At 48.0% G+C, this 16,070-nt stretch overlaps 1 long non-coding RNA gene across 5 annotated transcripts in view; it reads right to left on the reverse strand.

Annotated features, from left to right (window-relative positions):
* Positions 1 to 4,006: 4,006 nt before the first annotated feature.
* Positions 4,007 to 16,070, reverse strand: part of LOC121087634 — a 28,810-nt gene continuing 16,746 nt past the window's right edge. Inside the window, exons 4-7 of one of the 5 annotated variants that reach the window (XR_005827677.1) lie at positions 15,392 to 15,520; positions 8,902 to 14,509; positions 4,403 to 6,261; positions 4,007 to 4,284 (exon numbers count right to left, since the gene is read on the reverse strand). This is a non-coding gene — a long non-coding RNA (uncharacterized LOC121087634). Of the gene's footprint in view, positions 4,285 to 4,402; positions 14,510 to 15,391; positions 15,521 to 16,070 lie in introns of all 5 variants that reach the window. The other 4 variants (XR_005827678.1, XR_005827680.1, XR_005827679.1 and 1 more) reach the window with 4 other exon arrangements.

The following is a 16,070-nucleotide window of genomic DNA, read 5'->3' on the forward strand; positions in this document are numbered from 1 at the left end:
GATGTAGTAGCCCAGCAGTTACCCACAGAGCCAAAAAAAAAAAAAACCCGGATTTGAAAATCCAGGGAAATTTGTAGCAGAGGGATCAAGGTCCAGCATAAGTAACTGGGACAGCCCCCAAACTAAGAATGAATGTCTCTGCTCTATTTTTTCACAAAATACTGTTGGAGAAGCACCGATTCATCTGGAAAGCTTACAGGGAAGAAACAAAACCCCAGAAAGCTTGAACAGGGGGCTCCCCTCCTCCCCCAGCTACCGGCCAGCTCGCCCCTCCGCCCCCCGGGCCTCGGCCGGGCCCCAGCGCCGCCCGCCCCGCGCCTCCAGGGCGGCGGCTGCCGGGGGCGGATCCGCGCCCCCCGCCCTGCCCGCGCCCCCCGGCCTGCTGCCGGCTATGGTCGCCGGGTGAGCCAGGCAGCGCCCCCGGTAGCGGGGCGGCCCGGAGACAGGCCCCACCGGTGCGGGTCTCCCTCCCCGCCCCCGCGGCGTGAGGCGGCCGGCCGGGCCCCTTTTCGCCTTCACGGCGGTGGAGGCCTCCCCTCCCTCCGCGCTGAGGGGGGGAACACGCGGTCACTCGTCGCTCCCGCACGGGCACCATTTTGTGGGCTAGGAGCGGGAAGATCCCCGTTCCCCGGGGGTGGTGCCGGCCGCGGCCAGGAGTTACGGGAGAAGGGGGGCGGCAGACGCTGGCACTGTGCGCCACGGCCTTCCAGCGCCTGGGCACGGGCCCCAGAGCGCTGCCGGGTCCCCCGCGCCGCCGCTGGGCTCCGGCTCCCCCCGGAGCCATTACGCCCGCCCATCTTCAGCGCCTCTCGGGCGGCTTAAGCAGTTTGCGTAGTGCCACTGCAACGTAGAGGAGCACAGCGGCGCTTGCGCGAGGAGCTGAGCGCAAACCGGCTTCCTGAATACGGGGTGAACAAAATAACGCTCCCGCAGCGCCGAGCCAAACCAAGATGCGCCGGGCGGGGGGAACGATCCCGGGATTAACCCGGGAGACACGAGCGCGCGGCCCGGCGCGGCTGGTGGCGGCGCAGGGCGGCCACGGCCAGCGGCCACGGCGGGCGAGGTTTGGCGAGGACAGGCGCGCTCAGGAGTGGCTGTGCTCCCCCCCGCGAGGCCGCGACACTTGGGCTGCGCCGGGCTCTATAAGTAGGGGGTGTGTGTAGGCGCGCGCCGTCAGTCGGCGTGGGGCGGCGGGCGGCGTCGGTGGTGTGTAGTGCGCGCGCCTTCCCCCCACCCTCCCTCTCGCTCCCCGCGTGGGCCTTGCCCGGGCCCGCCGTCCCCTGGCGCAGCGCTGACAGCCCGGCAGCGGCCAGCCGGCGAGTAGGCGAGACCATCTTTCCGAGGCGGCGGCTTGGAGCCGGTAAAGCTGCCCCCCAGCCCGCAGCCCTTCAGCCAGGCTATGCGCTGTAAACGGGCTCCGCTCAAGAAAAAAACAGAGCGGATCGTGAAAAGGTAGAGGCGCCCGGGGAGGCCCCCGCGAGCGGGGACGCTGCAGGGCTCTTGGGGGACCGGCCGCTCAGCCCAGGGGAAAGGGAGAGAAGGCGCACCGGGGCGGTGACGGCGCTGGACGTGTTCGACGGGGGTGTCCCGGCAGCTCTCCCGGCGGCGAGGAGCATGTGAGATCGACGGGCCGCGATGCTGCGACGCGCGGAGCTGATGGTGTGCGGCGGCGGAGCGCGGCGGCCCGCCTGGGAGCCCGCCCGCGGCGAGGGGCTGCCGGGAGGCGCTTCCCCGCCGCCGCTGAAGGGCGGCGAGCCCCGGCGGGGCGGCAGCCGGTCGCGCTGGCCCCCCGGGCGGCGCGGGAGGCACCCCGGCGTCTCACGGAAGCTGCTGGGCAGCCGCACGCACAGCCACTACCAGCACTCGCAGCAGCAGCACTGCCGCGCCTTCCGCCGCTGCCACCGGCCCGCGCGGCCGCGGGTGCTGCTCTCCCTGCGGCCCGTCAACGTCCTGGGCCGGCGGGCACCGGGCATGCGGGCGCCCCGCAACACCAACCAGTTCCTCATGCGGGAGAAGTACCAGCTCATGCACCTGCGCTCGGACTCGGTGGGCACCGAGAGCGGCGGGTCGGACTGCGAGATGGACCCGCTGGACATGGACTCGTACCTGGGGGTGCTGGAGAACGCCCGCGGGGCGCTGATGGAGTGCGCCGGGGAGGCCGGCCCCGCCGCCCGCTCGCCACCCGCCCTGCGCGCTGCCGGGGGCGGGGTGGCCGCGGGGCCCGCGCAGGAGGAGAGCCAGCCGTACTTCCCCTCCGAGGACGATGTGATCGAGAGCGAGCTTTTCATGGAGAGGGACTTCGACGAGTTCTGCAGCAGGATCGCCTGAGCCCCCGCGGGCGCCCGGACGCGCCGCTCCGGCTCTGGCGAGCGGCCGGGGGGGCAGGAGCGCGGCGCGGAGCCCTTCCGCCTCGGGGGGGTGGGGGGCGGGAGAGGTTTATTTATTTCTCGGCCGCCCCTTTGCGTTTTTGGCAGGGGGGGTTGGCTAATTTTATAAATGTGTGTGTGTGCAAACAGCGGGGCACCCTCCGCACCTCCCTTGCAAATAAAATGGAACTTTTAAGGCGAGCTGGGAGCGGACCGCGCTTTGTTCGGGGGTGGGCGACCGCTGCCGCCGGGGGACGCCGGCGAGATCGGGGGGGGGGGGGGGGGGGGAGGCCGTGGCCCGGGGCGGGGGATGGCTGGCCACCGCGGCTGCCCGCCTGGCTCGCGTCCAAGACCATCGCGGCGAAGTTTCACGCGTTGCTGGCTCCCGCCCCGGTTTGTAGTTTCCAACGGAAAAGTCGTTCAGTTCCCGCGGAGGGAAGCCAAGAGGGGAAGAAACGGCCCTTTATCTACCGCCACGGCGGGGGGGTGCGGCCGCGGTGGTTCTGAGCGGGGGGAAGGAGCTGGGGCACAGCAGCAGCGGGCACACGGCACCGGCAGCTGCGGGGGGGCCGGGGAAGGCCCCGGTGCCCCGGCCGTGCCCCCCGGCGGGGCCCTGTGCTGCTGCCATCGCAGCGTTGCCAAGGCTGCCTTGTGTTTATGGCAGTGGGGGGGTTATTCCTATTTTACCAACTACGGGAGAGGGAGAAATGTCTAGAAAGAGACTTAAAGGGCCTCTGCACACCGGAAAATGCAGATGCCTACCAGCTGAACCAGGTTCTCCAGACACAGCTAGAATTGAAGTTTCTGTTCGATACCTGGGTTCATACCTCCTATGAAAGAGGCGGGTAAGGTAAACATGAAATTCACCCCTAGATCGGGAGCTAGGAGGCAGCAATTCAAGCTACGAGGAGGTGAAACAGTTAAAAGTTACTTTACACCACAGGTAAGGCATTCCTGGAACTTGTTGCCACAGGAGAACATAGGGGCAAATTGTATCAACTGGTCTGAAGCAGGATTAGACGTATCAGTGATGACACCTCCGAGCACAGTGAGCAGGGGCAGCCTGCGCTGGGGGGACAGAGCCGAGAGGGGCCTGGGGAAGCGGCTGCTGGCTGGTGGGTCTCCTGGCAGCACTGCTGGAGGCAGCACACGGCTCCAGGTGAACCGCAAGTCTCATCCAAGGCCTTTCCTGCCCTCCTAGCCCCAGTCACACCATGACTGCGGCACCCTTGGAGAGGCAGCGTTGTCTGAACCCTTTTCCAGTATGTCTCCTTTTCCCTCCAGCTCCCTGAGGACTATCACGTGCCTGGTGCTGTCCACCACGGAAAGACGTGGTGTATGAAGTTTGTAGAGTTGGGAGAGCGGCTAGCTACCTCTCTCGTGTGTGCCTGTGAACAGTTACACCCGTGCTCCTATGTCAGAAGAACAAATGTGAGATGCGATGTTGATTTGCAGGTGATGCCCTTTGCAATTACAGACAGAGCCAGGAGTCAGTCGTTATCCTTACAAAGGAAACCATATTTTAATGCCAAAAAGTCTTGAGATTTCAAGTACCTCTGTTGCAGTCATATGAAATATAAGTCCAAAGACACCATTTTCTTCACCTTTCCTAAGAAACAAAGCTGCTGAACACAGTAAGACCAACATCATATTTATTTTATTTGGAAATAGCCATATGGTCTATACTTAGAAACTTGAAGCAATAGTCAGTGTGTTAGATGCAACATAGCTCGTACTGGCAGCCGCAGGTTTGTATCGGAACCGTGCTTACGCTGGGAGCTATTCGGTGGGAAGCCACTCTAGAAGAGAGGTACAGGGGTAAACTTCTCACGCAGGTAAATGAAACCTAAGTTTGCACCCAGAAAAACTGCAAAGGTTTGGTCTTCAGGAAGCTTGTATTTTATTAATTAATCTAGATCTGTAGTAACACGTAAAATTAATTATGGTTTGAATGCATGATTCCTCCTCCCCCCCCCCCCCCCCCCCCCCCCGACTTGCAATTTGAACAGGTATGGCAAAAACTCATAAACACTTACTTGAAGCTTGGCCTTCATTCTGCTGGTAAATTTGCATCATAATATGGATCTGCTTGAACACAAGCAAAATAAAGCAGGAGTGTAAATTAATAGAACATCATAGGGACGTAATTACAGGTCACATGCTGCCTGACAGAATTACAGAGAATCCTTGCATTTGGAAAGTGATCCCTTTGTTCTCACCACTAGACAGAGGGATTTGCCGTGAACGATCCATTCGTGCTGAAGCCGTAGGTGTCCATTACGGCACCTAGCGTTCCCCCTCCTCCCGGGGCGTCCTTCTCCATTGGCTTCTTGCAGCACCCACCACCAATTCAGACTACAGTGCCCTGTCCTGGACAAGAGCACCAGGCACTGCTTGGGTCTGCTCGTCACTCATGGAAGGAGGGAAAGAAAGATGACACAGATGGGATTCCCTCTTTCTCCTTTGAGCCAGTACAGAGCTGAAACGTCGGTGTGTTTGGCCACACATGAAGCCAAGCTGACACCAACACTTTCGGTGAGGAATCCTTGTGTATTGCCCTTCATCTCCATGCTCTCATACTCACTTTCTCACTGCAAGCTTATGGAGTCACCCATGTCTCGTCAGCAAGCCCCATTTTCCTTAAAGACCTTCCCTTGGTGTGTTATTTGTGTTACTTAGATCTGGCTTAATCATAATTTTTTCTGTTTCCTTCCTTTATCACTTGAATTACGAATTTCTTAAGTGTTTGGAAAGTACCCGCCTTGTAATGGATGCAACCACAAATAACACCTTACTATTAAGTTGAAAGCACTTTACAAAGCTGAAATTCAAAACATAACAAAGTTAGTGCACATCAAAGCTGGGAAAAGAAACTAAAAGCTCTTATTTCAGAAGATCACCGATCAACCCACTGGCCAGCAAACTTGCTCATCTTCTCAAACTTTACAATGGCAATTTTTGTATGTGTATCATCTGCTTCTAAGTATTTCTCGTGCCACGGCCTCAAATCTGATTCATACATACAGGTTTTGAAGCAGATCGCAGAACTACAGGAATAATTCTTGAACTGATCAAGGGTATCTTTGGGCCCAGTCGATTTCATGTTTTGAAGCCTTAGAGCCTAAATTTTGCTTTGATAAGTTATTTGTTTGATTGTTGTTGTACTCTCTCATGTTGCATTACAGTGGCACATTGAACACCCAGCGTCTGTAGGGCAGGTAGATGACAAGTATTATCCGTCAGGAAACATACACCTGTGCTGAGCCACACCGTAACTGTTGTATGGACGTGATTAAAATTAAGTGTATGTAAAGTATGCTTGTAAAAGCAGCAAAGTTTTTAGAAATATTTCCACCTTATTTTTGTTTTTAAACAACTTCACCAGAATAGTTTTCTTTTACAGCCACACTTCTCATACAGATGAGCTTTAGAAATTTAAACAAATCTTATTAAAGAACCTTGATATGTCAAATCATCAAATCACTCAGTTTTTCTTAGGAGTACAGTTGGAAGTCACTTACAAAATATATACAAACTACTTGGAAGTCCAAGGCAAATGGGAGGGAAGGCTAAGGCTACAGAGAGGCTACGCTGACACAACACAAAGGGTTCTGTTGTAACTTGTGTAATTTCTTTTTATGGCCAGTCTGTGCACAGGATGACTTAGGGTTTGGTAAACTTACCTGGAGACAAATAGCTTGGTAATATTATGAAGGGGGCAGAATTTTCCTTTTATTATGCATTATTAAAATTTCAGCACATTCTGTTGAGCTTGTAGATAAGCAGTTTGTATGGCTGCATAATTGTTTGAAATCTCCAGCAAGGCAGAAGTGCCGCTTTTTGTTGAGGAACAGGTGATGCTACACAATACCTGGAAGGCTTTTAATCACATTCACTAGAAAAAAAATTAGCCATGCTTACAAGAAAATTGTCACCCAGTCACCCCTCATTTCCAAGAATGCATTTGTAATGGCTCTGAGCACGTTCAATTCAAACATAGGGTGATAAAAAGGAATTTATTTTTAACTATCTGCTGTAATATAAGCGACCATTTTGCTGTCATAAATTTCAATTAAATGCAGATGTCTCTGGTTAATTTTTCTTAGCCCTTGTATTCTTTTCAAGACAAAACCTGATGGCTAATAAAATTCACATTTGGCCTGTTTCATTTCTGCTGGATCAGGATATCCTGTTTTCACCACACAGAAAAAAAAAACCCAAACCAAAAAACCAAAACCCACAAACTTATCTTGAAAACTTATATGCAGTTTTGTAAAGACTGTAGTAATTTCATATCACCCTACAGTTGACATTTTAGGAGAGGAGGCAATTTTCTTTCAATATCCAACACGGTATCTTAGTCATTTATTGAACTACTTCTGTGACTTTCTGATCTTCGAGTTGTTTTCACACACATACCAAAATAAATATAAGCTAGAGCAGCATTAATTTACAAGCAGAATGCTTACGTGTACAGTGCTGCTTTGACCGATTTACCAGTTCCTACCACCTTCAAGTCAGCTCCTTTCTCTTTCCCTTTGCACTTCCCCCGTCACTTTTCACATGCATGTAGTTACGCTAACGTGCATGAGATGATTATACTGTATTCTACCTCTCTATGCAGCCTCTGAAAAAAAAATATTTTTACTGAGGCTCAATATCTACAGTAAAAATGAAAATTAAACTTTTGCATAAGAAACCTAGGCAGATTCTCAAGAAGGAAAATAAAAAATGAAAGAATCCCAACTGCAAACCACACCTTAGCCTCACCAGTCATCCAGCCCTAAAGCAAGTAACTTTGTAGTGCCTGAAAGGCCATAAGAAAAGGATTATATTGAATAATCTTCTCAACTCAGTTAAGAACATTGTGTTTAAGAAATTAAGAGATATTTTTGGAAAAATAGGGAGAGACATCCAGAACCTGGATACAAATTCTAATAGGATTCTGGGAACTCCACTCATTTCACCTTCTGGGTAGGGCTAGAAATACTGCTATAAACTTTAGTGTTTCTTTAGTGAAAAAAAATCATGATGTATTGCACCATAAACTCCTGAAGGAGTGGAGACGTGGTGGTGCCCTTCCTGTCACACACTGCAGACTTTGGTAATTCAGTTCTTTTGTACAAATGGTTATGTGTTGTTTCAAGGTAATGGAGATTTTTGTGGCCTGTAGGAATTAAACAGAAAGTGCAAGTCCTGGGGAATCCTCCTTGACAGTTTCTCCTACAGGGGAGCCTGTGGTTTCAGGGGACTGCACCTAATTCAGACAGACTTTCCATCCCGAGGAGCAAACAGAGCTAGTGTGAAGTGAAAAGGCCTGTGGAAATTCAAAGAACAGATATGAATAACATTCATTAGAGATGATAGGGCTGAAGGTACCTTAATTCTCTATTTCTTCAGTCAAACTGGGGTGCAACGTAGCATCACTTGAGGCCATATTGCTGCTACATCATATCCAGTCTACAACATACTAGTTTTAGCTGTGAAACAAGGAAAGTAAAATCGTGTGCAAAGAGAAACTTCCATCTACAGTGCAACAAATACTTTTGCATTTCAGATTATCTCCAATATTAATGATCCTTCTGTCATGAAATATTATAATGAAAAAGATCAAACATTTTATGCGATTCAGAACAAGGCAATTAGTTCAGAATAAAATTTTGATTTATGTACCCCTCCTCCTAGTATTAGGAAAAAAAAGCCAAAGCCTAGCAGCAACAGATTTAGACTGAAGTAAATAGACTGTCTAGCAGGATTATTCCCAGCCAGTTAATGTCTTTTCCAGAAAACGAATACTTTATTTAATAGCAATAATTTAACCGAAAGTTGATTCAAAATAATTAAAATTCCAAGCTCCAGAATAGTTCTTTTAAACATAGGCCAGCAACTTCTGCCAAGAAAAAAAAAAAAAAAAAAAAAAGCCTTTTTTTGGCATGCCCAAGCATCTCAGTCAGGTAAAAAGTTTCAAACAGGGACGTACTGCAGAAGTACTGTCCTACCAGTATCCCTGTGCACTCCACTTGAGAGTCCAGTCCAGATGGAAACTGAGTCAATAATCTTTGCTTCAATAGAGTAGGAGGCCCCAAAACATCATGGTAATGTGCTAATTTTGCTATTTCCAGGTTTCTTGGAAGAGTCAAGTTAGTGGTAAAAAAATGTAATAGTCATTTATCCTTAACAGCTGCGTCAGTGCAGCAGTGCTGTCGGCTGCCAAGTGAAGGGCAAAGTAGTTTTTCCTCTTCGCTGCTATCGCAGAGACCTGCCTAGGCCAGCATTTCCTCATTACCTTGCTCAACCCCTTTTCTTTGCACAAATGAACTATGTCAGTCAGTTGCTGTCCCTAATTAGCCCAAAAAGCAGCAACCATTCACAGCAGTGCTGCTTCCAAATCCAGACCCGCTTCCACGCCCTCCCTAATCCCGCTTGTGCCGTTCCTGAGCAGTGAGCCCGCTTCCCATTTGGGGAAGGATGGGAGAGAAAATTCTTTGCCTCCTGCATTTATACAATTTGTTTCCACAGGATTCTCGATACAGACCTGGACGGAGCAGAGTCACTTCTGCAAAGTGACTTAAGCCCACGACTGGAGTCTGTTCACCAGACGAGTGACAAATTCTGCTGTGTGCCTGCTGGGTACCCTCTGCCTGTCCGCAGGGCCCGTGTCCTTGATCATGGAATCTGTCAGTAGAAGCACAAAGACAGATGGTTACAACCCAGCTATGTGACACCTACTTGAAGCCTTACTCTGTTTTCTTTGCTTCAAACGTCCAGCAGTCTTTTTTGCATGGCAGCCACCCCACCCCACCCCCAAAATAATAATAATTAAAAAAGTCATTCTAAGAACCTACTTCAAGGTCACATCCTTTCTTATTTACCAAATCGGGACATAACTTAGACAACTGAGGTTAGTTCAATCAAGTCGGACCAAAAGCTAGACTAGCATACTGTCTTTGACATTGCCATATGAAACGGTAAGGAAGAGGAAGGGCAAGGCACAAATTACAAATATACAACACGTTCTCCAAATGCTCGTCCACACTGTGACGATTTTCATCTCAGGGAACCTCCTGAGTCGGGTGGGGCTCCATACATTTTGCAGTCCTCAGCATATTTCTGTTCCATGGAGCACTCACTTCACTCTCACTGTAACAGCCTTTGGGAATGAGCTTCACACCTCCACCACGTATCTCATCAAGTCCATGTCCTGACTCTGTCAGGCTGATGCCATGTGTCTGAAGTTCTTGTGTTAGAAGGTGCTGAAGCGTTAGTCTTTCTCTAACCTCGCTAACGGTTCTGTAACCTCTGTCACATCCCGAGTTGCCTTTCTTCTGAACTGAAGACTTCTAGCCTGATCACCTCTTTCTCACACTGATCAGCACTGTGATCCAGGCAGAATTATTGCAAGGGTTGCGTCCCCTCTTGCAGACTTTCTAACCAGTTTCTCTATAGGAGTCACTGATACCATCTAAAAATCTATTATCTAAAAATCTACTCTTTGTCTTGTAAAATTACAGGTGATTTGTACTTGAAAACATCTTGCACCTGGAAAGGTTGTCTTGTATAACTGAGATTGCTTCACTGTAAGCGAAAGTTATTTGGTTTGTAAATCGATTTTACTATAGATCAATTGCAGTGAATTGAACGTTTTCTCTTCTTAATGTAACAGCTGCCAACAAGGTGCCTTTAAAGAAAATGTAACTGAAAGTAGTTTTAATGAGAGAAAATTTTGGTTCAATACCAAGAAGGAAGGAATATTTCAAATGTTGCAATGTTTGCCGAGTGAAAAACTTCCTGTGGTTAACTGAATGTAGGTGTCAAGTCAGATTTACCAATTTTTATGTAACAACGTGGAACTAAACTCAGCAGTTTGTAAACAAATAAAAAATACTTGCTTCCAAGTGTGAAGAAAAGCAGAAAAAAATAAGATCACAAGTACTCTCTGGCACTCCTTATCAATACACACTATAAATGAAAACATTTTTATAATGCTTTGACAAGCCTTGGGAGGTGGCGGGGGCAGGCAAGAAATCAGATGACATTTTCCTATCACATTACAGTGGTACCACTACAATCTCATCTTCTGGAAGAAATGCAGTGCATATCATAATTCCAGCTAAAATTCATCATTTTAAACAGAAAGATCATCGAAACCTCTTTTTCCAGTAGGCTTATGCCTGGTTGTTGAGCAAATTCTTTTCAACATTTCTGTCACAATCCTGCATCATGAGTTAGCATACTCCCCCCCTGCTAACCATTCCCGTTCGTTTATGGATCTGTCATCACACATTTGTCTAATCCCCGATCAGACCAACTGATACAGCCTGCCCCTACACTCTCTTACTGGGACAAGGAAAGCACTTTCTTTTAACCAGTTTAAATTTACGCCCCCCCTTTGTTCTACTGTTTTGTGATTTAACACCCCAGCTATTTCATACAAGAAGCGCTATAAACATCCAACAATTGTCAAAAATAAAGAACTACTCTAAGGCCACTTAACTAGAACCCACTTTCTCCCAGTTTTCTGGGACGGAAAAGCTTCAGCACGGTCTTGCAGCCTAACTTACCCGCGGCAGGTCTGCACTAGCGCTGCCGCAGCCTTACACCACGCTTTGGACCTCGTTCAGCTTTGCCTGGAAGGCAGCTCCTGGCCAAGCCAGCAGGAGCTGTGCCCACACGTGTCAGGGCCGAGCCTGTCCCTGTCCGCCTGCAGCTTTCCACCTTCTGCATTTCGCCCTCCGAAGCTCTCTGGGCTCCTGCAGGGGATCGGGGTGCGGGGGGGGTGAGACCCGGCACAGCCTTCGCCCTGGCAGCCCCGGCCGGGCGGGCTCCTGAAGGCTGCGGAAACAAACACACGTGCAGAGCACTCGGTGCTCAAAGAACGTGCAATAACTTCTGCCAATTTTTTTTTTCCTCTTTTTAAAAATAAATCCATACTTCCATTGCATTCCCAACCCCTCCGTTTCTCCTTTGGCATATTTTTCATCGTGTAATACTGTTGCTCCCGTATTCAGGAAATAGAAAAACTGACAAAAGTAAGAGCTTAATTGTCAAGTATTATAAGAGGAAAGGAAAAAAGAATTAGGTATCTATGCAAAGAAGAGTTAGGTATCTATATTTAACTGCTTTCAGTGGCTCAGTAAACATGCTGAGCAAACACTATGCTCCTCTGAAAAACTGCTTTAAACAAAAATCCTTGCATAATATTTTTTTCTTAATTTTTCTTAATTTATAATAAAATCTGTTAGATTAGCAAACTTGTGTTCATGCCAGTTTGTGATAGCCTATCTAGTATGTAGTAATACTAGTCAGAATTACAGAAGAGATCTCTGCAAATCAGCGTTTGGGGTAGACAGTCTCTAATCCTGTTTATCTTTAAACTACTGCTCTGCCTTGCCTTCATAAATAAAGTGGACAAACCCAAGACAAGCTAAAGGTTTCACGCATCAAAATGCAGCCTCTCCAAAACATACCTTCAATGCCTAACAGTTTGCATTTTCTGAGAAAGAGGAGGAGAGAGTGAAACAAAAACTGTTCCAAGCACTTCCCCAGTTTTAGGTCTGCGTGACGCCCGTTGCTGAATGCAGAGAAGTAAAAGCTTTGGGGTACTGATGGCAACGTTTCCCTGGTGCAGGTTTTGTTCCTCTGCAGATGCCAGCCACACAGAGAAAATACGCGCCTGCTCGGTCGTGACTGCACGTATTATAACTCAATGTCAGGTTAGAATCCATTCTTACTTAGGGAAACACCTCTATTACACAAATAAAAGACTATCACAGCCTCCTACTTTAGAAAGCAGCTTGCATTGAATTTGCACATGATTTTGAGGTGTGACCTGGTTTTTATTTACTGGATTAGTGTTTCCCAGTCTGTTGGATGTTATTCTGAAGAGTTTCAAGAGGCGCTACACTGAGATGAGAGAACACGGGACGCAGCGAGGCACTATGACCCCGCACAGCCGAGGCGTGGAAAGGGCGAGCAGCTTGCTTCCCCGTGAGCCTGCAGCTCTGTCCCCCTGCTGACCCACAGCCTCAAGCCTTTACTACTGGGAAAAAGAGAAAGGAGGAGGGGAAAAAGCATCATCAGTACTTTAACTTACGTTAAAGTACAACTTCAACTCAATCTACTCTAAACACGAGCGAGAAACGATTAAGTTCGCATAGAAAAAAAATTGGCTCATACTCAGAACTAGGAGGAGATTTGACTTTCAACAATTTTTGAATTAAGAGTTAGTACAAGCTATAGTGTAAGCGTCCTGTGCTAGCCTGGCTGCCTTGGAGGTGCCCCCCCAGCAGCCCCCCAGCTCCCCAGCACCCTCTGGCAGCCGATGCCCCTTGGTGTCATGCCCGGGCAGGAAGCACGGCACAGCAGCGAGCCCTCCAGCCACCTCAGGCACTGCTCCGTTTTTAAGTCATTATGGTTTTGATTAGTAATTTGACTTGTGTAAATCGTGAATGAATTGTCTGTGCTGTAAAACGTGGGCAGGGGAGCCAGTGTGCAGCGCAGCAGCCCTGAGTTTGCTGAAACCATGCTTCCGAGATTACATTTCATGAGCTACGGAAAGACAAGACTTTTTGAAGAGTCCCTTCAGCACAACAGTTGCCCAAGCAGCAGGGCCTCCACGTCTAACCGCCGACGGCATGAACCCGATGAAGCTCATTTACCTAAGTAGGGTTATGAGCCTTGAAACTGGGGTGAACAGCACCAGGGTATGGAAACGGCTGCTCTCGCTGGCACAGCTGAATTAAAGTCCTAACAGTAGGCTCCCTGCCAAGGTGCACTGGTTTACATGCAAAATGTAAGAAGAGCCAAGGGGTGCACACCAGTTAACCTCCTGACTCCCTGCTTCTGCCCTCACGTGAATGTGACTAGATCTGTTAATGTTTGGTAGGGTGGGGTAGTTTTTTTGTGAATAACTCCTATTACTGCTGACTAAGGTTGCCCTTTGAACACCTTCATTCACAGTCTCCTCCTGAAGTAACCTCCATGCTTTCCACATTCTCATCTTCACTCCGCTTCCCTTCTGGATTTTTCAGCCATCAGCCTCTCACTGGGTTGTTTGTTTGGGGTTTTGGTTTTTTTTTCTTTCTTTCTTTCTTTTTTTTTTTTTTCCCTTCTGTGAATTTATGATAAAATTATAGCCAATGCACGAGAGATTTACAGAAAAATGGCTTAACAAGTTACACTGGATTATTCTTCTCTGATTTAGTGGTGAAAAGGGCAAGGCAGGACACACAGCCAGGAGGTCTGGAGGGAGGATGCTCATCAGCTGACACACCACAGAGGAGTTAACGCTTGTTCAGACCTATGCTTCACCTGGCTGTTTAACTTTCCCGAAGCACAGGGAAGTGCTCTCCAGCACTAACTTTCAATTACTTATGTCTGAATCAGACTCCCATTGTGTCCCAGATTATTTCAATTATCCCATTATTCAAAATCCACAGTTCCTGTCCTTGCATTAGCCTGGATTCTACTTTGAAAAAACACTTCTGGATATCAGAAAAAAAATTTCCTGGAAAAAAAAGTATTAAAATTTAGTTGGGCTACTGTTTGAATGCTCCAGGAAGTGTTTTCTTTCTGGTGAGAAGAAAAAAAAGCACACAAAGAAAAAGTTTTCTGCTTGCTTCTCTGGATGGGCTTAAGGTTTATTCTCTGTTTCTCCCAGATTTCTAGGATCTAAATAGCCCTGAAGGGTTCAGCAGTACAGCTCTGTCCAGCTCTGTCTCGCTTGCACATAAAGAAAATGATGGAAAGTCTGTGTTCAGTGTATGCTGGCTGCAAAGAGATCCTTCACGCCAATAAGTCTCGTCAGTTCTGAAAGTACTGGCCTTAGTCATGCTTGCACAGCACAACGCCATCACATGCTTTGTTCAAGAGCACTGGAGAGAAGCCACCCTTCTTTAACTGCACAGTGTTTGCACAGCGACTAGGATTTTTTATATGCATCGGAGCTGCTGCACGTCTGCCACCGTTGCCGTGTCCCCACTGCAGGTGTTCAGTGCTCCCCAGACGTATTGGATGTAACTGCTGCACGTGTTGCGTGTGTCACACTGCTGCGCTGGGGTGTGCAGTGCCTCCAGCTCCTTCCAGAGGCACCAGTCTTGCTGCTCACCCATGGCACAGCTCTTCCGTACACCCTCCTAGGAATTCTGGGCAGGAGTACAAAAGCTCTGTGTTTAGAAAGCACCAAAAGAAATATTTTGCCACTAACACCACAAATAATTAGTTAATAATTGGCATCAAATTCAGAGTATTATAAGAAATCAGAATCCCACATTTTCAGGTATCCTGGACTGGACTGTAAAGTACGGAGCATTGCCTTCTCATCTAGGCCATGTTCAGAGACAACTATTCCCATCGTTTCTCTGCACCCTCTTTTCATACACACTGTATACAGTAACAGTCACAAAAATCTCACCTGGATGGCTGTCTGTCTCCACTAAGGAAGAGATACGTATGCCTGAACACAGCCCCAGGAATCCAGAATTAATATTTTATAGTCACATTTAAAAAACCCGCACATAAGAAAGAGGCCTGCTTAAGTGATATTTATCCACAGCTGCTCCATAACAGGAAAGTAGTTAATTAAAAGTTAATTAATTAAAAAAAGTTAATTAAAAACATCAGCAACTGTAGCTAATAGAGGAAGTAGAATAGATAAATACAAAATGCTCGCAACTGTTACTGTAAACTTTCACTATGACCAAGAGAAACATCAGTTTTCCAGAGCTGTCAGCCTCAAACACTTTGATGTGGATTAATTTACCCATTGCTAAAAATAAAATAAACTTCTTTTTTGATCAAAAACCCAAACAAAATCCTGTTAACAGTTCAAATCAGGGTGGCCTTGTAGCTCACTGGTAGAGGAATGAAGGCCATGATTCCAACCTGGTTAGAAACTAGGGTCCTGTGAGACAATTCATATGACTAGCATTGCTCCAGATGGTGTTTGTGACCCTCAAGCAGCCCCCCGAACCTCTCCGTGCCTCGGATGGACAACAAGGAGGAGGTTATTTCTGAGGAACACTTACCTCTTTCCCAAGTTGGAGTCTCTGAGATCTGTGAAATGCTTTGGTTTTACTGATAGGTTTTGATAAGATATTCTCACAGTACAGGGTTTTGTAGCGATGTATAACATTCCAGTGCACCTAAGAAACAACCTTGAAAAATGCACTCAGTATTGTACAGTATTGTAAAGAGGAAGGCAATACAGTAATTTGTAACAGAGCTGAAAAGGTTATCAGATGACAAAACGGGGGAAAAATAGGGAGATCAGCTTCTCTGTTACAGCACCCACCCTCAGCTTACCCCAGAGAACCATGTCTAAGATATTTTCCCTCGCTGGCCGTATGACAGACCAGGAACCAAAGCGACTACTTCCTAGGACAGCCACTATAAATATGACGTCACATTAATTAGCTTGTCTTTTTATCCACTGTATGAGTACAATTACAATGGAAAGTCTAGATAATACGCTCATTAACTTTTCCATTCTTTGAACCAGTAAGCTGTTGAATTCAAGCAAAAGTATTTGAAATAAGCTTAATTGGTCTCATTTTTAAGTTGGTTATCTGCTCGGCGTAGGAGGCAATTTGTTTCTGATGCGTGAAGCAACAATTCTATAACAAGTACTAACCTGAAATTTTCTCTTTTGTACCTATTTTGCCATAAAGTGGCTCATGCAATCAAGGAAGGCTTTTAAGCAGGTAG

Source organism: Falco naumanni, chromosome 4 (genome assembly GCF_017639655.2).
Source record: "Falco naumanni isolate bFalNau1 chromosome 4, bFalNau1.pat, whole genome shotgun sequence".
Lineage (NCBI taxonomy): Eukaryota > Metazoa > Chordata > Aves > Falconiformes > Falconidae > Falco > Falco naumanni.